Genomic DNA, 23,922 nt, shown 5'->3' with positions numbered 1-23,922 from the left:
GATTGCCAATTAGACAACTCTCCACCAAAGACTTAATAACATAGAAGTTTATGTCACCGTTCGGCCTTCAACAATGAGCAAGACCCATACCACATAGCAAGCTGTAAAAGACCCCGAAATGACTTTTTTTTTAATGTAAAACACTTCACACGAGAAAACTAACGGCCTGATTAATGTATAAAACGATAAACGAAAAACAAATATCATATACAGCAATAAATGACAACCACTGAATTACTGGCTCCTCACTTGAAGCAGGCAAGATAATAGAGTGTTTCACTCGTCCTGTGTGATGGCCTCGAAAGGTGTTCCCATGCTTGAGATGTATGCTCTTGCATTATGGCGTGTTTATTCTTATGATATCTTCGTTTTCTTATTTGAGCTACAAATGTATTTTACTTTCATGTGCGAATAGTGATTGTGTGTCATGTTTTGATACATATTATTTCTTCTTTTTCACTATATGGTCTTCTTAAAGAAGTAATGATTAAAATTCATGGTAGCTATAAAACTATAAAATAAAATTGAGAATGGAAATGGGGAATGTGTCAAAGAGACAACGATCCGACCATAGAGCAGACAACAGCCGAAGGCCACCAATGGGTCTTCAATGCAGCGAGAAACTCCCGCACCCGGAGGCGTCCTTCAGCTGGCCCCTAAACAAATATGTATACTAGTTCAGTGATAATGGACGTCATACTAAACTCCAAATTATACACAGGAAACTAAAATTAAAAATGATACAAGACTAACAAAGGCCAGAGGCTCCTGACTTGGGACAGGCGCAAAAATGAGGCGGGGTTAAACATGTTTTTTGAGATCTTAACCCTCCCCCTATACCTCTAGCCAATGTAGTAAAAACAAACGCACAACAGTACGCACAGTAAAACTCAGTATAAGAGAAGTCCGAGTCCGATTTCAGAATAGGAAACAAAAGAAAATAAACAAAATGACAATAATACATAAATAGCAACAGACTACTAGCAGTTACTGGCATGCCAGCTCCAGACCTCAATTAAACTGATTGAAAGATTATGTCTTCATCATATGAATATAAGGCACAATCCCTCCTGTTAGGGGTTTAGTATTATACCGTCATAAAATATATGAGAAAAACATAACCCGTGTCATGCCAACAACTGGTTTTAGAATAAAATTGTGTTTAATTCCGATGCAAAGACCCTATAAGTGAATCAATATTAAAGCCAAAATATGCAATCTTTAATGACCTGACAACAGTATCGTATAAAAATATATTTGATAGATTCGGTTGTTAAGGATGTGTGCTCCTCTGTTTCAAAATAACAAGTTTTTTCAAAGACCATTGTAAATTGATAGTTTATAAATAACGGTGCTTAAAAAGCAGAACAAAATTAGATGTCCTTGTCCTTGTTTTTGAGATATATAATCATTTAAAAATTTGGCGGGAAATGATTTTCTGTAGACTTTTCATACATTTAACACTGGCTCCTATTTTCTCTCAAAATCTATGAAAAAATAAAAAGGATTTTATAACATTTTAAAAAATTGCTTTTTAGATATATATGTTATAAAATTATAAAAAGAAAAGTAGGAGTTAGCTGGCAAAATTTTTATTGGCACTACATGGATAAAACTAGAGGATTCTGAATATCTGACAAAACGCAAAAACAAGAGTAGCAGGTATCCATTGTTGAAACCCGTATGTTGACCTCTAGGTGTTCTTTTTGGTTGTGTTTGATTCGTGCTTTACCCAGGTCTTTTTATTTATATAAAAGTATGAGACTGAAAAATATCATGCTATAAATTAATAAATTTCATCAAAAGCGCTTTTTCGGATTTACCTTCACCAGGAACACTCAAACCCAAAAGTTTTAAAGTCAAAGATGTAAAAAAAAAATCCGAATACGAGAGGATCTATATAATAAAAAGGGAGATAAAAAGAATAAAATCATGAACGTTTATTTATCTAATTTTAATTACAACTAATTATAATTATCATCATGCTATGTGTTACTTTTACTATGAGGGTCTGACTGGAATTTACAGAATAGAGAATAATGGGCAAAAAGTGCAAAATAAAGGCCAAAAAATATAAAGAATAGAGAAAATTAGGCCAAATAAATAAAGAATAGAGAATACTGGGGTGCTGAAGTAATGAAGAATAGAAAATAATGGACCAATACAATGAAGAATAGAGAAAAAGGCATACAAATTTAAGAATAAAGAAATGAACGACCGCCATCCAGACCCTCTATATATCGATACTCGTTCTCTATACAATAGCATACACCTTGACCTCCCCTATGTTTAATATTTCTTTTCCTTTTATCATCAGCTTGACGTATCTACCATTTATAGTTCTGTGGCAATCAAATATAAGATGAGCTCCTGTTTTTGCTGGTCCTGTATAATGTTTACACAATGACATCATGTTATGGGAAGGTCCAACAGATATATCTAGATCATGAAGTCGTTCACCTATAATATAATTATTTAAGACAGACAGCTAGATACCATAAACATACTATGTATACACAGGCCAGAGTCTGAGCCTGATTTGCTATATGATATAAAAACTAAACTGACGAAAAAAGGTCATTTATTCAAATCATAAAATGCAAAAAATACATTTTGCAAATAAAACATTTGACATAAAAGTTCATATTTAATATGAAATAATAGTACATAATTAATACGAAATTACACCAACTAATATCATATCAATTGAATAAATGACAAAGAATAGCAAAGGTGGGGAGAAAAATCTGCACCACAAATAAACATATATACATATCTACTTCAAAAGATAACATTAAGGGAGGTATGTGGGTGGGAATTTTTAACAAATTGTTTGATAAGAATCACAAGTTAACACATCAAATGCTGATGATAAAAGGAAGTGACCACAACGCACTTACACGTGAACTCGTGCTGACCCCGCAAGATCATTGACCAATAAGAAAGATGTAATCCAATCATGCACTGGTAATAAGTGAAATTTCTCTGCACGTGAAAACATGTTATCTAATTTCAACAATTTATCGTTTGGTTAAGTAGGACACTCTGACCCTTTGACCAGACTAGCGACATCATAAGTTTACAGTATAAATGGCTCACTCTTTATTTAAGTCTGAGTAATAAACAATTAAAACAGAATTATCTTCTCTGCTGTCTTAAATTATTTTATTCAGCTTAATTTTCAATTAGCAAATAAAATTGGTTTTAAGACAGACAGCTAGATACCATAAACTATGGCGTACGGAAAGGGTCAAAAGTAATTTATTTTGCCTATGCTACATTTAATACAGCATATGCTATATAAACTACAGCTTAAGCTATAATTTATGTACCCTATGCTGTAATTAATGTCGCTTAGGCTATAATATATAGCATATGCTATAATTTATACAGCATATGCTATAATTTATACAGCATATGCTATAATTAATACAGCCTATGCTATATTAAATGCAGTCTATGCTGTAATAAATAGCATATGCAGCTTAAGCGCCCAGTTGACGTACCATAAGGGTCAAAAGAAAATACAGATTACGCTATAATTGTTGAAACATGTACATTATTTACATTTAAGTTATAACAGTCCCGAAAGGGTCAAAAGTAAATGTAGCATAAGCTGTATTGTGCCATATGGTTATAAGGTGGGGTTACTGTCAATCACAAATGATTCTATTATATATTTACTGTCAATCACTCTTCAACTTTGAAGGCTATTCACAAATAAGGATAACGCCCATCAGAACCACATTTTGTTTAGGATGGGTGAAAATTAAAGAGCATTATGATTTAAATAATTGATAGTCGAGTTCAGAGAGTTAATGAAATATTCGGAATATTTACATGAAATTATATCATGCTTATCTTAGAATTATATTTAAGGTAGCACAATACAAAAGCAACTAAATTTTATCAAAATTTAATTTTCATCTGTTTTTGTTACTTCTTTTAACAATTAATGTTGCTGATGTTTATACTAGAATTTCTTGAGGATAATGTAATATATATGAATTCTTATTAAAAGCATTAAATATTTCATTTTCAAACTGCAAAAATAAAAAAAAAATATACTTGGAGTAAAACACCATATTGTCATTGTATACAATATATATTTCTAGAAATCCCCCATAAAGATCATCTAAACTGACCAACTGATCATTTTGTTTAAACATGCATAACTTACTTTTTGTAACAAAAATGAATGCAAAAAAACAAAATATATTATTTTATGTACTAAGAGGAATAAAATCAATATTGAAAATGCAATGTGTAATTAAACTTCTGATATTATTTATTGTAACTGTTTATCGTAACAAGCGGAGTTTTGACCATATCAGTAGCAACCGTGACTTACAGCAAGGTCAGTGATGATATAACATCTCCCGCCAGATGTATATTGATGCGTAGGTGTTTGCATTTTCTTTGTATATTTAGAATTGCTGAAATGAAATGCTTTCTTACTGGTCAAAACCTAACTGATTTATGATGAAAGGCCAATCCTGAAGTATCCAAATGCTACATGTGTGAATTATATTGAAGTAAATGGGGTACAAGTAGGAAAATTCTTATTTATTCAATTTTGACACATTCATTTTTGACATTAAAATGTAGTTTTATATGAAATTAGCTACAGTACTAGAAGTGTGCCCCTATATGCCTGATTTTCACACATGTTGTTCCTTGAACAGTTATCTTCAACATATAGTCTCAGATCCAAAAAGCATCAATAGAACAAATGTTATACCCAATTAAATTTAGTGATCTCTTATAAACTGAGGTTGACATCTTCATTGAAGGTTTATGAGAGAATGAAATGCAATAGGGAAAATCTGAGACATGGTTTCGGAGTTCAAACTGTGTTGTACAAGAATCTTTAAAATATTTTGGGATGGAATGAAAAACAAAGAAGCTTATTTCATTCAAGTGTGGACATCACAATATAGCAACTAATTATGTAATAATTATGTCATAATGAAATTCTCATCATTTTAAATACACAGAATTTTGAAATCGGGTTTTTTGCAATCGATTCCTAAATTTATTTGAAAGAAGTAAAACCATAAAAAAAATAGTTCGACATTTAGACTGATATGGCACTTTAATCTTTCTTCTTTCTTTTGGTACCCTATAAAATTTAAAGCTGGATGAAAGAGATTACATCCGTTTAAAGTTGTCTGATTAGGGGTAAAATAATCTTTGTATTGTGCTACCGAGAGAAAGAATAGAACAATGATACCGAATCCCTCAACATTTCAGGCAAACAATCAAGATAAAGGTACGGGTACGAAAAACAATGCCTTTGAACGTCTTAAAGTCGCTGTGAGACTTTACAAAATTAGTAAAAATCACACCATACAGCAAGCACTAGTTATAAATTGTCTATTGTATGATGAAAAATACAAGAATGAGATTGATGTACTATTCATTTTATGCTGAATTCAATCATCAGAATTTATATGTTTACATGTCTTTTTTATAGCACAGATTAGCGAAATGTGTGTTCGTTATAAGTTTTACTATAGTACGCACGTAGTCTATTCGACTACATATATATAAGAATTTTCAAGAAACGATGAAGTATTAAACTGTTCGAAGTCATGTATTAATTACTAAATATAAATAAAAATAATTGAAACAAAAAAGAAAAACAAGTTTTATGAACACATCCACTTTGTATCCTTACAATCTAAATACAAATAATAGAAGGAACACGTAGCAATTTCCGTAAAGTGACCTACGTGTTTTCTTATTTCGCTAAAATGGGATGTATACTGTCCATTTTTTTCGCAAAATTAGGTTACCGATTTGCTAATATGTCCCAAAAAGTTTAGCCAGTCTTTATTTCACAGTCAATATATATACAGCCCCTGCTGGGGAGGAAGTAAATAATCAAATCTAACTCTAACATTGGTTGATATTCTAGGCACTTTTTAAATTTTTCTAAAGCCTGGATTTCTTACTCATAAGAAATCCGATGGACAAGGTATTATTTACAGTTCTCACTTTATGGGAAGACAACAAGTTTGCATAATAGTTTTGCTACTTCAATATTATGCAAATACCCAGCTAGATTGAATGTCAAATTGTATCGAAAAATATGGCATTACAAATGAACAATACGTTTTATAAAAATATATACAAATTTGGTATTTTTAATAGTATGTAACGTAAAGGAGACATATATTTTTGTAATTGCCAAAGAATTCGTGTTCGATATTCAAAGTTTGTATTTGTCAGCATTTTCGAAGGATTTATGGTGACCAGATTCACCTGTAAAGAATAAACATTATCTTCCGATGTTCAGACAGTTTTAAATCGATACAAATTGACCATGATAATTGGTAAACTGATTTTCAACATTCCTCAGTTCTCTCTTGACTGTTGTAAAGCAGGAAAGAAATGTGAAATAGAACAACAAGATTGTAGCACAGTGGTAACATCGATTCATCAAACTGGATGTAGCTGTATATTGTCACTGCCATAAAAATGTTATGCCATAGTAAGACATGCTTACGCGGTGACCTATAGTTAGTTGTTAATTTCTGTGTCATTTTGGTCTCTTTTGGAGAGTTGTCTCATTGGCAATCATACCACATCTTCTTTTTTTTATAATTATAATGTCAAATTGATTATCAACAGAAAATGTATACATGCATCAGGGCCATGCAGGCAGAAAAGATGCAGATTACCGACATCGGACTACTCTATTAAATGTATGTCCCTACTTTTCCGTTTGTCTATTATACCTGTTTTTCCCTTTATTTTCGTCTCATGACCCTGTAACTAAGGCAACTGGTAATCTTAAGAAGTGGTATGAGTGCCAATGAGATAACTCTCCATCCAAGTCACAATTTGTAAATTTAAACCATTATATGTCAAAGTACGGCCTTCAACACGTAGCCTTGGCTCACACCAAACATCAAGCTATAAAGGGTCCCAATAAGGACTAGCGTAAACTCATACAAACAGGAAAACCAAAGGTCTGATCCATATAAAAAAGAAACTAGATCCACTTATGAACCTCATCAACAAGCGACAACCACTGAACATAAGGTTCCTGACTGTGCCATTATTTTTGGTGTAATTCAAACACTAGTTGGTTACAATATTGACATCTTCAAAAAACTTTGAATAAAAAATCAGACAATGAAAGAAAGTTGGAAGTTGTAAGCATTTTGAAACTTAAGGCGATTATGACCATTTTGATTCATGATGAAATTGTTTACACTATTCTCAACGATATTCCTAAACACTTAGAAGTAACTCTTTCTTCTGATGCAAAAAGGAACGAACATGTTGAAAATATATACAAATATATATCGAAACACTTGGCCAGATTTATTGTGAAAGTTAAAGTTTAAAATGAATATACAAAATCTTGAAATAGTAACTGATAATCTTGCTTATATGACCCAAGGAAGTACCGCCGGACCTTAGTTATGAAGAAAACTGCAACATTTAAAAAAATGTCTATAATTATATTTATCAGAGGGTCTAAAAGATACCTTATTGTCTAACTTTGAACATTACTATACTATGCTGTATACATCATCATACTCCGTGACGGTATCCATATACTTCACTCACGTTTTTTCGTCTATTTTTGTAGCTTTTTCTTCATCCTGTGTGCTTCTTTTTCTAGTTATGCTTTAAATCTATCTCCTCGAAATTATCTTTTGTACAACATTAGTGCATATATATTTTACATGTAAACTAAATTGTAGTATTGTTTCCAGGAGAAGACTTCCGAAGTTCGAAAAACCGTTGCGTCTTAACCGTTTTGACTCTTTGAGCAAATAAAATAATTATAAACTATAAATTCCAACAAAATGTACATGGAAGAAACTTGATTTTATAATTGACAGCATATTGTTGATTTTGGGGTCTGTGTTTGAACAAACATTGGTACAATTTGTACACCGCTTTCAGTCGATTTGTTCTTGTATTCGCGTGAAGCACACTTCAGCCAAGCCCGGAAGGGTTTGGTTATTCCAATAGTGAAAAAATTCGGGGACTATTACAGAAAATGATAAGAAAATTTTATAGTTTCAGCTTTTGTATTGTATTGTACATGTGAACTTTCAACATACCAAAGATGTCAATTTACCAAAAAATATACTGACATTTCTACAAATATAGTACAGAGCCATGTTTTGACACTTCATCTGCTTGCATCATCAACCGGGGAACACACATCACCGTTTTTTTCACATAAAAAGTTTGAAGTTCATGCATTTTAATTTGGTTCTGTCCGTCCTTTTATACCGTCTAATCGCTATACTGACGTCATCAATTTTGTCAGCTATGAGGTTTCAAATCTGAATGTCTCATATTATACTAGTATTTTATAATACTGAAGGAATTTTACAACTTTTTGTTTTTTTTTGTGAAAATACATAAAGACCATTTTCCCTGGTATTCAGAATATAAATTAATTTAAATGACAATTTCAAAAGTCGCTTAAATGACAGATTCCTCAACATGAAGAATTTTTACAACCATGAAGAAGTATTATTGTTTAAATTTTAAAGTTCCCGAAAAAAGTATGTGATTTATGATTAATCCAAGTATCAGCATTTTGGTTTTATCTTTTATTTAAAAAGCACTGTTTAATAATTAAAAAAAAAGAAAAAAAACCTCATTACATGTTTGATTGATTTGAGATTGTCTATCTCAATTATCGAACTACACCAGTACGTATATGAACAAATAGCGGGAAAATTGGCCCAAGTCCTTTTCTTTGAAGGTTCAAATAGTTTTAAACATTTAATGGCAGAAGTTCAAAAAAAAATGTACACTTTATGTTTGGTTTTGCACATTGACACGTGCGTATTGTTACAATATGTTACGTTAAATCATACTCGGGGTAAACTGAGAAGAGAAATTGCTTTTAAGTTAAGAAGGGTTGAAAGGCCTGAACAAACACTCTAAGTGTGATAGCGGGACAAAAACAAGAATATTTAAGCCCTTGACTTGTATAATTATGTGTCACCCTGTCGGATTATCGAACTGTCAGACTATCGAACTGTCGGAATATTTAACTGTCGGACTTTCGAACCGTCGGACTATTGAACAGTCGGACTAAAGAGGCATCGGACTGTCGGGCGTACCCCCTCACACACATGTTGAATTTCGCCAAATTCTTTATGTGCCGGTGTCCTATTGCTATTCTTCCCCCATACTTTTTTCCGGGCGGTAGAACTGGATCGATCTAGTTCCCCCAGGAAAAATTGGCATGATCCTACTTTTTCCCCCTCAGCGTGATGGGAAAGGGGGTACAAACCAGGATCAGGCCAATCCCCCCCCCCCCCCCCCCCGAATAGAACGAGAAGCTAATTTTTCCCCCTTGTAAATTATTAACATCGGCGATGTCAGTTAGAAATCCAAAAATAATAGTAACTTCTTTTGATTAGTTTAGCGGTACCGAACCTTTGGCGTATTAATATACATTTGATATCAGAATACTTATATATATATATATATATATATATATATATACATGAAGCACATTCTTATGTGGTGATCACATCCATTTTCATTCGTGAACCCTTAGTATCATATGACTAGACGAATACAATTAGTTACATCACTTCAGGTCAGTAAGAAGACATTCCCCTGGACAGACATGTTTATGATGTCTCGTAATACTAGTATGGTAAAATGACTTCATATGAATCATGCAAAGAACCTACTCTATCTCTACCCAATTATGTCACATCGGTACATGTACTAGCTGTACAAGGAAGTACAACTGCCGACTGGTCTTTAACCAGGAGGAATGGCCAGTACACTCTACCAGTTAGATGGCCGCCATTAGGAAAGATAACAACTAAAAGAGAGATGACAAAGAAAAAGAACACATCGAAAGCTGGACAGAGAAAAATACTCGCCGCCTGAAAGCTTTCTTTCAGAAGAAGTCCGATACGGATGAAACATCATCAAACCCAGTGGTTATCGGTATACCCGCTCAAACCAGCATGGGAGACGTGGAGGTACAGGAATTACCAGAAACTACGTCAATCGAATGCAGATATCTACCCCATCAGTTGTAGCTGTACAAGATCTACAAAAAGATCCCGCATGCCCTAAACGTGCACAGGGTCGACTCTATCCAGCATAAATGAGACAAATATCCAACGTATTAAACTGACGTGGCAATAAGTAACTAGAGGCCACCGTACGGCTTTCAACAATGAGAAAATCCCATACCATATAGTCGGCTATAAAATGCCCAGGCAATAAAAATGTGAAACAATTCAAACGAGAAAACTAATGGCCTAATTATTAAAACAAAATAGTTTACGAAAACAAAACGAACCAACAACAACCACTGTACTACAAGCACCTAACATGGGAATGGCGAATACAGAATGTGGCGGGATTAAACATATTCGTGGGCGCTCGACACCCCATCCCCCCAAAAAAATTACAAAAAAGCTCCAACCTAGGACAGCACACAATAGGAAAAAACTGTAAAATATCAATTACAATTTGCTTCACTAAAACTTTAGAGGTACGGGTTACAATATTGTTCATTTTCATTGCGTTACTGTATTATATGTATATCATGTGTAATGTTTGTAAGCCATAGGTTCATATTATGGGAGTATAAGTGTTTTTTTAATAAACAATTAACTTACAAAAAAAGCACCGAAATAGGAGCACACTCATTTACCGAAAGCTATGTCAAAGCCAATTTCAACTAATATGACTATATTCTTCCAGACGGGTTGTTCTTTAATAACGAAATAACTACTAACGAGATATATATCTATGAAACAATGCTACATTCCATATAAAAAAGGACACCAATCATGCAGAGACAGACATTAAATGCGAAAACATGTATATTTATTATGGTTGTGAAACGACAGTTTGTCAACCGGATATAAGTAGGCTTTTTAATTTTGATGCTTTAATTGCATCATTGAAATACAGGTTTACTAGTTATACTAGCCTGTTGTCAGAAAAAACTAAAATTGCAACGTGAATTGTTTTTGGCGATACATATTAAAATTTTCCTTGGCTTATAATGAACCCCAACGAAAACTGTTTGGCATTTGAACGCAAACAAGAATTGCCAGTAAGGAATAGTTAAATAAAAAATTAAAAAAAACAACGATGAGAAACCCGTGCAGAGACAGAAAACCTACGTAATTAGAAGTTGGGATATTGTTTTTTGTTTGTATTTATATAAAGTTATGCCTTTTTCTATCTTGAAAACAACAAAATTGAGAACGGAAATGGGGAATGTGTCAAAGAGACAACCATCCAACAAAGAGCAGAAAACAGCACAAGGTTACATGTCTACCAGTCGGTCATTATGTCTACCAAGCTGTGTCTATTGGCAGACTGCTGTGTTACATATTTGTTTTTCGATCGTTTTTGTACATTAATTAGGCTTTTAGTTTTCTCGTTTGAATTGTTTTACATTTGTGACTTTGGGACCTTTTATAGCTGATTATGCGGTATGGGATTTGCTCATTGTTGAAGGACGTACGGTGACCTATGGCTATTAATTTCTGTGTCGATCATTTGATCTCTTCTGGAGAGTTTCTCATTAGCAGTCATACCAAATCTTCTTTTCTATACATACACAGACTGGTGGACATGTAGCAGACTGATGCACATGTAGACACAGCTTGGTAGACATATAGACCGACTGATAGCCATGTCGACAGACTGTTGGACATGTAGACACAGCTTGGTAAACATATAGACCGACTGATAGTCATGTCGACAGACTGTTGGACATGTAGACACAGCTTGGTAGACATATAGACCGATTGATGGCCATGTCGACAGACTGTAGGACATGTAGACACAGCTTGGTAGACATATAGACCGACTGATAGCCATGTCGACAGACTGTTGGACATGTAGACACAGCTTGGTAGACATATAGACCGACTGATAGCCGTGTCGACAGACTGTTGGACATGTACACACAGATTGTTAGACATATAAAACGACTGATAGCCATGTCGACAGACTGTTGGACATGTAGACACAGCTTGGTAGACATATAGACCGATTGATATCCATGTCGACAGACTGTTGGACATGAAGGCAGACTGGTGGACACATACACAGAATGGTAAACATGTTAATAGACTATAGTTAACACAGAGACAGACTGTTGGACATGTAGACAGAATAGAAGACACAAAGAAGGACTGGTTAATATGTAGTCACACTTTTGAACATGTAGACACAGACTAGTCGAGTGGACACATAGACAGAATGGTGAAAATGTAGACGGACTAGTGGACATAGTCAGACTTGTAAACATGTAGATAGACAGGTGAACATGAAGACAGACTTGTTGACACATAGACGGACCGATGAGAATGTAGACAGACTTGTGTAAATGTAAATGGGCAAAAAATTTGTCAACATAAAAATCTATGTCTAACACTGATTTTAATTTTTAGACATACAGTCAACCCTGCTTAAGAGACCACCTGTATTAAGCAAACAACTGTGTTAAAAGACCACCGATTTTAGATCCCTCTGTATAGTACATTTCATAAATATCGAACCTTTATCAAGAGACCACTTTTTTGCTATCCCATAAATGGTCTCTTAAAACAGGTTTGACTGTATATAGTGAAATCTATACTGTGGGGGAAAGATTTGCATGGGGGAAAAGTGACTATATGTATACGTATTGCCAATTTTTCGCTGGGGGAAGAATGGCAATGATACAACATTTCCCCGGGGGTAAAATTGGATCATGATAGTTTTCCCGGGGGGGGGGGGGGGGGAACTGGCATGGGGGAAGAATGTCTATATAACACCGGTAGTTCAGTGGTTGTCGTTGGTTTATGCCTGTCATATTTGTTTTTCTGAATTGTTTTGTTATAAATAAGACCGTTTGTTTGCTAGTTTGAATTGTTTACATTTTACATGTCGTTGCCTTTCATAGCCGACTTTACGGAATGGGTTTTCTTATTGTTGAAGGCCGTACGGTTGTCTATAATTGCTTACATCCACTTCATTTGTACTCTATTGCATAATTGACCCGTTGGCAATCATACCAAATCTCCTTAGTTTTATATAATCTGTTACATTTAAAATTGATATCACAACCTGTATAAACATCGGTCATTTGATAAAGTTATGACGTCATTGCACAAATCAATAAAGCGTACGTCGATTAGAGAAGCTAAAAAGTGGACGTCGATTTGAGAACAACAAAAAAGACGTCGATTAGTGGGGTATAAAATTGGCCGTCGATTTGGCATGTTATTTTAATGTCGTCGGATTTGAACGTCGATTTGAGGAACGGCCGTCGATTAGAGATAGATGAGTCTTACATATATATGCAAATAGTTTATATGACAATACCATTTGGGTTTTTTTTAAGGTTTTTTTTTTGCTATTATCAAAAGAGTTATTTTGTGTGATGCTACGTTTCGATATTTGGTGTCATGATATATAGTGCGACTGCAGTTTTTCTTATATTTGTTAAGCATCTTACGCCGAATACATTGTAACGTACATAAACATATAATCCCGTTGGTACTTTATATGTATAAAATAACTTGTTTTGGGATTTTGATTGCGCGACCGTAAACGTATTATACGAGCGAACTCCATTTGCGCGAAATTCAAAATGACAAGCATTTCGTTTGCGCGAAGAAATTGTATTAATACGCTTGCGCGAATCTACCTGTAATTCACCTGAGTTTTCACCTGAGTTTTTATTGTGAGAATAACCTGAATTTTATGGATTTTTATGATTTTTTTTTTTTTAGGAAAATGAGATAACATGTTGGTGGTTGTCTATCATATTTGTTAAGAACATAGTTTGCATACCACATTTTCAATTCTTATATTTAAGAAATAATTTGTGGCAGCCGTATAGATTTTTTTCATTTTACAATGGGTTGGGCATTTATATTGGATTATTTCCGAGCGATAGCGATGGGTATAATACATGTGGTAATAGCTGTAAAAAGACTGGACCATTGTTGGTACGATTTGTTACTTCATTAGACACAATCGTCCACACTGAAATTTCAACTCACTAGTTACGTAAATTTCTTTTATGTAGTCGCCAAATTTATTTCATTTTTTTATTATCAGGAACATCTGACATTATATCGTCAGCAAAACCGTCCTCAACTTCCTCCGCTGGAAGAAATGGCAATCAGAAAATGGGGGCATTAAGTGTTAACCTTGTCCGTCCGTACACGTGTACGTCCAATCAGTTAGTTTCCCTTCTCTCTAAATTTTGCCCCAACCAAATGTTATGACACGTATACACAATGCTTATTACCATAAAACACAGATCATGTGCTAATTTGGATGGCGTCACTTTTATCGATTTTGAGTAATGACCCTTTATAATGCTCTATATATATATGCAAGCGGGCCATTATTTGTGTCCCATGGACACATTCTCTATTTAATTCATTTGGTTAGATTCAGTAGTTTACAGAAGGTCTGAGTAAAATCAGACATTTAAGATATCTACGTCGAAATAAAACAGTTGGATTTGTAGGCAATGTGGTTAGTCCTCCAGAATGTCAGGTTAATAGCTGTGAAGTACCTTGAAAAGGGCGTAGAAGACGAACAAAAAGTCGTAGACAGCAACGTGCGCCAAAGAATCTAGGTGAGACAGAGGTCGACACGATGACAGCTGTATGGGCAAAATGAAAGACTTGCAGGAGTTCAACAAAGAAGACCCCAAATGTTTATAAAATAGTCCTCACAGTAGAGTAGGAAGCTGATATGTTATGGTAGCTTTTGTTGCTCTTTTCTTGAAAATGACATCATGAAATGAGATTTGTCCTCAGATTGGTACTTATGTTATATAACAATACACATAAATTTTACCAGCCCCTTTTCTTTCCTTTCTTACAAATTAAGCCTACTGTTTGTGTCATATTTGTGTATATGTATGTAATCAGTATTTTGTATAGATTTGATATCCAGAAGTTGAAAGGTTAAAGCTAGAATGTATTTTTGACGTATAAGCCTACATGTTTTTGCTAAAAGTGGTGTAAAGGTGTCACACATTTCCTCAAAATTTGGTCAAAAGTTGAAATTTCAATTCCTTGGAGTGATACCTTTTCTCAAACTGTTGACATATATCCTTCAAGAGATCAAATAAAAATCATTTGACTTTCGTCTCATTTTTTTGTAAAGTTGCGTCAAAAAGATCGTGTGAAAAAAAAATTTTGTAAACATTTGGCCCCGCTGCATGTTTGTGCCTCTCCCAAGTCAGGGGCCTCTTCAATGAATTAGTACACATTTTCTTTTAGGGGCCAGATGTAGCCCGCCACCGGGTGCGAAATTTTCTCCCTGTGTTGAAACATATACATTTTGTACTACAAAAATTTCTGGATCTAAGGAAAATACGGACTGTCAAAAAGAAAATAACCCATAAAACGAGTGAAAAATAATCTTGATGTTCATATAAACAAACTTTGAAGGCTTTCTAAAAAAGATTGTTTTTGCACAATTACTTTCATATTTGAAAAAAAATCCTCCGTGGCCAAAATGCGGGATCTAATTTCCTTCCGGTGCATCTGAGATCATCCCAGTTTTTAAATGGGTTTCGTGTTGCTAAGTTTTTTGTTTTCTATGCTGTGATATGTTGGCTGCTGTTTGTCTTCTCGTCGGTTTTCGTTTTTCGCCATGGCTGTGTCGGTTTGTTTTCGACCTTTGAATTTGATTGTTCCTTTGGTATCTTTTTAAATATTAGCCCTCCTTGTAGAAGTACAGACAAGTACTGTACTTGGAGTAATTTTTGCGTAGTTAATCATTTGTTTAGTTAAAATTAATGAACAATGACAAAATATTTTTGCAGTAGCAAAGTTATGAAAGTTAATCAGATCTGCATATCTAGATTAAATTATAGATTCGTTTCGTCTAGCAAATAATTATAACCCTTATTAAAGTTCACATATGAAATCTCAAACGATAAAATGTCGTTCTTAGATGTTGATGTAATCAAAGGTCAAAGATTTACAACACATGGCATGCTTGACCTTGACTACATTTTAAAGAAACCAATTCTTATCTGTTTCTGCACAGATATAGCTGTCACTCACAGCATGTATTCAGAGGATTTATTAAAGGTGAAGCAATACGGCAAATTAGAAACACAAGTGACCATAACAAATTAATAAACAAACTAACTAATTTCAAAGTGAAATTATTAGATAGGGGTTATGATAACGTGGAAATAGATGATAGTATTACCATAGATGTGGGTTTATACATCTATGGTATTACTGATGCTTTATCAATTCACAGTACTGAATTACTACAACAAAACAAATCAAAAGAAAAACAAAATATTCCATTAGTTTTAATAACTAGATATAATCCATATATACGTAAAATAAAGAAACGTATTATGAAACACGGGCATTTATTACAGTTAGACGAAGATTGTGTACAAATATTCAATACAGCACCAATTGTTGCGTATAGCAAACACAAGAGTGTTGGAGATATGCTTAGTAGATCAAAGTTAAAGACTTTAACATAAAATTGACAGTTGGAACCCTGATGATGGCAGATCTGTCATAATAACTAGATCTATTGAAGAAGAATTAAAATATAAATATATCAATATATACATGAATAACTTTCATATTTGATTATATTCAAATAATGCATCTTAAAATGACCATCCCAAGCTTAACTGCCGAAACACTAAATAAAAGTAGTGTCGGGTCCTATCATGCAATATGGGATGCGTTGTTGCATGGGTGTTTTATTATAACAAAACATACACGAACTTTTTCACTTATGAGATATATTAATTTTTCCCCATGTTTCTGGATTCTGTCCGGCTAAAAACTTCAAAATTGTGTTATATAGAATTATGACCTCTTGCTCTCGCTCTAAAGCTGAAATTCTGTTTTATTGCTTGTGCCGATTTTCAAGGAAATAGTTAATTCATTCTGTTCTGGTTTTTTTGTGTTCTTTATTTGTCTATGGATGTTACAGAGAGCTCTGAATATTTCCAAAAACTATAGAATTATGTATGATAAAACGTAGATTTTGGTAGCACTTCAAAATAGAAAGTAAGTTTCCTGGATGCAATTTTTCTAGAATTAATTTAAGGAATAGCCCGTTAAGACTCTTTTCTATATTTCTTGTTCAAATTAAGAACTTGGCGTCGGCAGCTGAAGAGTAGTCCCCAAAATGTTCCTGTAAATGTCTTATTAAGAGCAGTACTATAGCCAGTGAATATTTTTAAAAACTTTAAAAAAATGTTTCATTAAATTATGAACTTAGTCCCACTTTAAAGCTGAAATCAAATTCTCCTGCTGCATGTACGTACTTTTTTGTCACTGGCATATCTGTTCGTGTTTCGGCCTTAGCCAAAAGTTCAAGGATTATTTGGACAATGTCTTCAACAGTCTTGATAATTTTATTATCAGGTTTTGAAAATTTTATTTAAGAATTGAATGCTTCTTTGTGTAAATTCAAAGGGTTGACCGAATTACATTTTGTATGAAGCGCGGTCAACGCTAATACATGTACAACCCTATGAAATTACTTAAAGAAGCATTCAATACTATACTTAGACCTATTGATCTGAACATTTACTAAATGATACTTCCAATTTTTTCACATGTGTGTCACACGCATGTGAAAGAGACGTTTCAATGTTTTAATGTCCAATTTTTTCCAAGTTTGAAATATTAAATACTTATAATCACATTTGTCTATTGTAGTTAATTTGAGAATATTAAATATTCATCTTTTAAAACAACATGCACATTTAGGTGCACATTTTCGCTGGGTTAGTCATTTTCTCACCCAGCGTTAAACTCGTGAGACAAACGTTGCCTCGGTTGTCTTGTGGAGGCGTCTTCACTCGAGTGTCAGATGTCATGGGTTCTGACCCCGGCCGGGTCAAACCAAAGACTTTAAAATTGGTATTTGCTGATTTTCCGTATCACGTGACATTAAGGGGCAAGATCAAAGACTAGTTGGGTCGGAGTCAGAATATATAGTGTCCAGTTAGGGTGATATGTCAGCACATTAAAAATAGTGACACAAACAACCCATGCATTAACACGATGTCCAGTAGTCAGCACTTCTGTGTAAACATGAATTATCATTGATATGGTCAAATTAATAAATAAACTGTTGAGTAAAACTTTGAATTGTTTGACAAACTACGAATTTTATATTCAGGAATAGATAACCTGATCTGTATTTGGCAACACGTTCCGGAATCTTGGGCCTTTTATGATCTAATGACTTTTTTAATCGACCTTTTGTACACGAAACACACATACAAAATTACTAGCATGATATCTTTGACTATGATGCATTTTTTTCCTTTGATATTCAATATTCGTTTTTTTTTCTTTTCTTTGACGTATGAATATCTGATTAAAAAAATAACCATTTTTATTTATTTAAGTATGTTTAAAGTCATTATAGTACTGCAAATTAAGAGGAGATATGATTGATTGAATGTAATGTAGAGAACAATTTTCAGACAAGAAATACGAAGTTGCACGCGTTGTCGTTGAACTTGAAAGAGCAGCGGGGAGGCGGGGGACAATTACAAATCATAAGTCCAATAAATACAAACAAATCCATGCACTCTGTGTTTTTGTTAGATGTATTTCTATTTGTATCCATCTGATGAGTTAAGCCTTTTTAAACTGATTTTTATAGTTCGTTCTTATGTTGTACTGTTACTCCACTGTTCCAGGTTAGGGGGAGTGTTGGGATCCCGCTAACATGTTCAACACCGCCACATTCTGTATGTATGTGCCTGTCCCAAGTCAGGAGCCTGTTATTCAGTGGTTGTCGTTTGTTACTGTGTTACATATTTGTTTTTCGTTCATTTTTTGTACATCAACTATGCCGTTAGTTTTCTCGTTTGAATTGTTTTACATTTGTCATTTTGGGGACTTTTATAGCTGACTATACGGTATGGGCTTTACTCATAGTTGAGGGCCGTACGGTGACTTATAGTTGTTAATTTATTTATGTGTCATTTGGTCACTTGTCAAGAGTTGTCTCATTAGCAATCATACCACATCTTCTTTTTATAAATATCATGGTAAAACAATTACACAATATGATTTCGCAATAGTGTTGGATAGTTTTGTTTGATCTTGAAAGACGTGAAAGAAAGGACTTTTCACAAAAGCGTCAACGGAGATTAATAGATTCCAGGGCCACGATTTCGTCATTTATAAAACAAAATACAAGTTTCTGACGGGTAAAGTTGTACTAACATTTAATGTTGACACCATTCATTGCCATTATCAATCTGTTGAGTATAGAATATATAGTCAAAACTTGTTTTTGTTTAGAATACACCATTCCATGGATAACATGTTTAACAAATCTGTGCAGTTTTTACGCTACAAAAAAAACGATATGTATGCTTCGACATGCCAATCAACGTCTGTGTCACAGTGTTCCAAATATTGAAATTTAGTCAAAAAGGAACTGTTTGAGCATGAACCAGTTATTTAATAACTTTGGTTTCAGTTAGTGATTTACATTCCCAAAATTTCTCTGCAGTTTGTCACAGTTTCTTCTGATTTGTGTCAAACCCCGACAATCTGCTATAATCTCACTTTAAATTCATACAATAATAAATACAGGAATATTCTGTGTTCCTTTCTCGTAGATGTAAAATTTGTCATAAAAAACTAGCCATTTTAGCACGAAGAAAAGTCTTTTTGTCGAATCCAGTGAATACCGGAAATCATCTCCGGTCCGCAGTTTGTTTAAATATTTCGATGATTCAATGAAAACTGACGATTTTTTTTCACCTTTTATTAATTTTTAACTATGAGCGTACCTACGGCCCACTAAGATATTTGAACTGCATCAACATTTATATTCAAGGAATGTTAGGTTTAAATATTATCGTGGGCCGTAGGTACGCTCATAGTTTAAAATGCAGAAAAACATTTAGAAACTGCCATTTATCTGCCGTTTTCGCGAATCTTGAGGTGTTTACAGCAACAAAGCATGAATAATATCAGCTGAAAGTTGACAGATCTATTGATGTTTACAAAAATATAGGTTTTAAACTTTAAAAATATAGTACTATAATTTATGGCATATCACTTTTAATTTGAATCGAAATCGGGGGCCGTTCTCTGATGCTTATCGTACCTTGTCCTTTTAGTTATTTCTAAACAAAATATTTCATAAATTTATAGGATACTTATATAAAAGAGAACTTATAAATAATTTAACAAAAAAACAGCTTGTGTTTATCTGTTTATCTTTTAAAACAAAAAAGTTATGCACATCTGTCGGGAGGAAAAATACGTCCACAAATCCGAATTTTGAACAAATATCTGAAATTTTGACCTCATTTTACTCAAAAAGTAGCACATGAAGGTATATTTTTTATTACATATTTGATTTATGCAGGTAAAAAATAGCCTATATATCTTAAAGGGAAAAATTCTCACCGTCAGAAATAAATTGTTGGATATGCCCTTAAATGCCACGGCAGGGACGTACATGTGAATATTTGTTAGCGAAAAGGCTCTGCTGGGTACATAATTAATACATCACCCGAGACAGAGATGATATAAGAAAATTATTGTTCATTTATGCCGCGTTTCCAATTCCACTTGTTTTAAAATTAGTGACCCGATGCCAGTGTGATAAAATCCACTAATTATATACCAGGCAAAACATATGAATATATAAAATGTAATAATATTAAAAAATGATTTGTTTTTCAATAAACTCGGACTTGATCATTAAAAAAGTTTTTTTTGTTTTCAAATGATCGCATTATACATTTCATTTCTATAAGTACTGATAAAAAAGGGCGGAGACTTTAGTGATGATAATTGACTAGATTCGTTAAACACGCCTTCCAACAGTAAGATATACAGTCTAATCAAAATAAATTATACAGCCTATGCTACTTTCGAGTTTTGACCCTTTAATGATGTGTTTGAAATAGTACAGCATATGCTACAATTTAAAAATATTGCATAGTCAATGTTTGTGATATAGCATATGCGATAAAAATGCAGCATAACCAGACAAATATATATTGACCCTTTTGGGACGTCAAATATAGCTTATGCTACAAAGCAGCATAAGCTATATTTTATAGCTTATGCACCTCTTTTTACTTTTGACCCTTTCCGTACGCCATAATAAACATACTATGTATACACAGGCCAGAGTCTGAGCTTGATTTGCTATATGATATAAAAACTAAACTGACGAAAAAAGGTCATTTATTTAAAATCATAAAATGCAAAAAATACATTTTGCAAATAAAACATTTGACATAAAAGTTCATATTTAATATGAAATATTAATACATAATTAATACGAAATTACATCAACTAATATCATATCAATTGAATAAATGACAAAGAATAGCAAAGGTGGGGAGAAAAAAATATATAATATAAAAATATACTGCTAACCAATTTTAACACATATGGTCCTGTATCTTGGCGATACTAATATATTTGCATTGTACAAGGTCACACTTTTCTCATACTGCCGCTTTTTACGTTTGTACTCTTAATCCATTGGAGGTCATTCAGGTCAGGAGACCTGTTTTATTTTTTAAGTGATATTTGCCTTTGACCTATTTCAGTAACTGCGAGTAATCTTAAGTCGGTACTATGTGTCTTTTGTCATATTTTAGTTTTTTATGTGTGCTCATACTGATTCGGTGAGTTGTGCTCCTTTTCAAATGAGTTTTACATTTTTTTATTGCTGTTCTATTACACTACTTTACCCTACACATCAAGTATGTGCATATTCCAAGCCAGGAACCTGTAATCCAGTAATTGTTTGTGATTGCTGTCTGTCATAATTGTGTTTTGTTTATTATTTTTTTAGCATAAGCATGCATGCAGTTAGTTTTCCCTTTTGAATTATTTCACATTTTGACATCCCGGTTTCTTTTATATCGTAATGCTAGCGGTGTTGATTTTGTACTTTGTTGAAGGTCGTACAGTGACCTGAAGTTGTTCATATCTTCGCCCTTTTGGTCTTTGATGTAAAATTATTCATTGGCCTTCATACCAAACTCCTTATTTTTATTTATACCCGGCGAGATTTTATAGACAAGATTTTTGCGGTATGGTGTTTGCATTTGTCCGTCGTATGAGACTTTCTGCATTCTCATATGACTTGACGTCTCTGGTGTTTGGGTCATATCCTATTACCACTCAGGATGAAATTTTCGAGAGAAAAAAAAGAAAATGCAAAACAAATAAATTCATCAATGCCTTACCACAACAATTTCTTCTGTTATATATTTCAACTCGTTTGATTTGATAATTCTTTCCAAGGTCTACCTCCCAGTATGGTGAATTTTCAGTATGTGTGTGCATGAACGTATCCATGTTGCCATCAACAGCAAGATTCGATGAATATGGATTACCATGGTCTACAGCAGTTGAACTTTGGTAACTGGTCTTACTATAGGAAACTTCTCTCAAATGGGGCGTGTTCTCTGCAAAAAAATATAGTTTTATATAAAAAAAAATCAAATATGATGTTTAATACGAATAACCAGAAAGTTTCAGATAAGAATCCAGCTGCGTCGGATAGAAATCGACCTTATGCAAATGAAATCAATACACCTGTTAACATGTTTCGGGTTGAAAAAATCTCTACGGAAAGTCTGTAACTGTTTGAAATTTATTTGTTATAAGAACCCTACAAAACAGACCAAAATTACTCTTTTATTTCGTATCTGAATGTTCCAAAATTAATCAGTCTTATACAGGAACAAGTATACATGCACTTGCAAAAGGTCGATTTCTACCCGACGCAGCTCAATAGATAAAAAAAAGTATGTTTTATTTATATCTTGCAATGCAACTACTTTATTAAAACGAAGGTGATCATAAAAACATTGTATTTGTAAAAAAAACAAAAAAACACAAGTATTATTGCGTGTGTGGTGGAGTGGGGTTCTCATCTCAAATAATTGTTTTAAACTTTAATAGAAAAATATTTTTTTAAATACCAAGCTTGAACAAGATTTTCTTTAATCATTTTTTTCATTGATGATTATTATTTTTACTTATTTTCAATAGAAACAAAGATTACTTTCAATTGGCTTCTGACGCATTTTCCTTAACACATGTTTATTGATAGTCGAGCTGTACAAAATTTGGTACACGCAAGGTTTGACCTAAAAAATCAAAATTACCTTTTCAAAGAATTGTTAATATTTCCCTCAACATTGATGTGTTTTTATTAAATTTAGATTCCAGCCACTGTAAGATATTGATCTGAGTAGATACTACTCCAGTTGCAAATAGTACAAAGAAAACAAACACTTTTCCTGTATACATTCTGTTCCTGGATCATATAATGCTTGCACTGATAACACGTCTATTATTTTTTTCTGTGATTTCTTCCAAAGTCGATAAACAGTTATACTAGTATATATATTTACACGCAATACTATAATTAGGTTTCATAGATCGTTGCATTTATTGGTGTTTTCGAAATATCAAAATCAGCTGAGTAACATTTTTGTACTATTATTATATAACGGGAAGATACTTTGATATTCTAGGGGTTCCAAGATTATATTTTATCTGACGGAAAATTAATTATGTTCACTTTTAATATATCCGGCTTTTTCTTGAGCAATACATTCATTTCGATCCTATTTTGGCAAGGTAATTATTTCCAACACCTCCTCCTACCCCTACCCCTGCAGGATATCATATGGTTACCCCATAAACCAATTTTGCCTTAATAAAGTATCACAAAAACATGCTAATTTTCCGTAAAATTGATTGAAATATGTATATGCGAAGTTCATTTTGTGCAGTCTGTTAAAAAAAACAGTTACAAATATTTAGCAATAGAAAGATAGCACAAATTTCATTTTCTACACAAAAAAAAAAACAACTATATGTGTAACTTCGGTGACCTATAGCTGTTAACCTTTATGTCATT

At 33.4% G+C, this 23,922-nt stretch overlaps 1 long non-coding RNA gene across 1 annotated transcript; it reads right to left on the bottom strand.

Annotated features, from left to right (window-relative positions):
- Window positions 1-1,925: 1,925 nt before the first annotated feature.
- Window positions 1,926-23,354, bottom strand: LOC127706227 (uncharacterized). Its single transcript, XR_007984332.1, has 3 exons — window positions 23,162-23,354; window positions 22,235-22,456; window positions 1,926-2,460 (listed from the first exon to the last, which is right to left on the bottom strand). It is a non-coding gene; the product is annotated as an uncharacterized LOC127706227 (long non-coding RNA).
- Window positions 23,355-23,922: the final 568 nt, after the last annotated feature.

This window comes from Mytilus californianus, unplaced genomic scaffold (genome assembly GCF_021869535.1).
Source record: "Mytilus californianus isolate M0D057914Y unplaced genomic scaffold, xbMytCali1.0.p SCAF_6, whole genome shotgun sequence".
NCBI lineage: Eukaryota > Metazoa > Mollusca > Bivalvia > Mytilida > Mytilidae > Mytilus > Mytilus californianus.
Note: the sequence above shows the minus strand (reverse complement) of the source record. Positions and strands in the feature narration are given on the sequence as shown.